This window comes from Echinops telfairi, unplaced genomic scaffold, assembly GCF_000313985.2.
Source record: "Echinops telfairi isolate 266 unplaced genomic scaffold, ASM31398v2 ScPeMD7_31;HRSCAF=116, whole genome shotgun sequence".
Classification (NCBI taxonomy): Eukaryota; Metazoa; Chordata; class Mammalia; order Afrosoricida; family Tenrecidae; genus Echinops; species Echinops telfairi.
In genome coordinates, this window is record NW_022103928.1 from 26,685,168 (window position 1) to 26,686,464 (window position 1,297).

The following is a 1,297-nucleotide window of genomic DNA, read 5'->3' on the forward strand; positions in this document are numbered from 1 at the left end:
TACTTCCAAAACACCCACTGCCATTGAGTTCATTCCAGCTCATCACGACCCTGTGAGGCTGTAAATCTTTACAGGAGCAGACAGCCTTGACTCTTATGTACAGAGTGGCTTCTGGGTTTGAACCCTTGACCTCGAAGTTTGCAATCTAATGCTTACCCGGCAGTGCCACCAGAGTCTTCAGGAATACCTACTGGGGAGTCAAGGTGAGGGACACCTAAAAAAGCAACAGCAACAACCAATCTCAACCCTGTGTCCTAAGAGACTTCTCTAGGCTGTGGCAACCCCACTGCTCTGTCCGCTCACCTCCCTCCTCTGCTTTCCTCACACCATCCAGGTCATGGGCTCCAGGTCCTGGTTGTCTCTGTTTCCATCACAAACACTTTTAGTATTGAAGTAGAGCCCCAACCCTCACCAGGTACCTGGTGGGCCCTCAATTAAAGGCTCACTGAAATGAAGGGGGAAGGCAGAACTCAGCGTTAAACGACAGGTGGATATCCTGTAGTCCCACCTCGTTCCTTGTATTCCACTCACGCTCTGGTCCTGGCTGACAGGCCAGGGAGACACCTGTGACTGGGCCTGGTTCTCAGTCTGTGGAGGAAGAAAGACACACAACTAAGGGCAGCTCAACACGAGGTGGTGAACTCTCCCGAAACGGGAGACGGGATTCCTACAGGATGTGGCACAGACGTTCAGAAACAGCAAGAGGTTGGGGTGTAAAAGGTGAAGGTGACAAAGCTGGTGCCAGATTGTGATGTCATCCAGTAAAGAGCCGTCTTGGGTGCAGTCATAGGAACCTGGGGTCCAGTGGATGGTACCAAGCAGAAGAGGGACAGGATCAACTTCCATAAACTAGAAATCCCAAAAGGTTTAGAAGGGAGAGAGCTTCCGGTCACTTCAGGCAATTTCCATATCCCGTAAACCAGCTCTGCCCTGGGGGTCAGCATACCCGGAGCTCGTTCCTGCCCTGCCCTGCCTCACTTCCTTCACAATGGCATTCCAATCTCTCAGCTCAATCAGGGACAGTTTAAGGACACTCTCTCCCACCCACTCCCGCCTCCAGCCCCACCCTTGCTCTTCTTTCCTGGCCCTCATAGACCCTTAACCTGCACAGTTCCTATGCTTTGATGACAAACTCATTTTTACGCTCATGATAAAAAGCGTATCTGTCCTGTGCCCCACTTCCACAGAGGTCCTGTATTTGTCATAGAATTCTGGAAAATTATAGAGCCAGGATCAACCAATTCATTGGATACATGAGGAATCTGAGAAGCAAAGAAGTTAACCAGTTAACATGCCT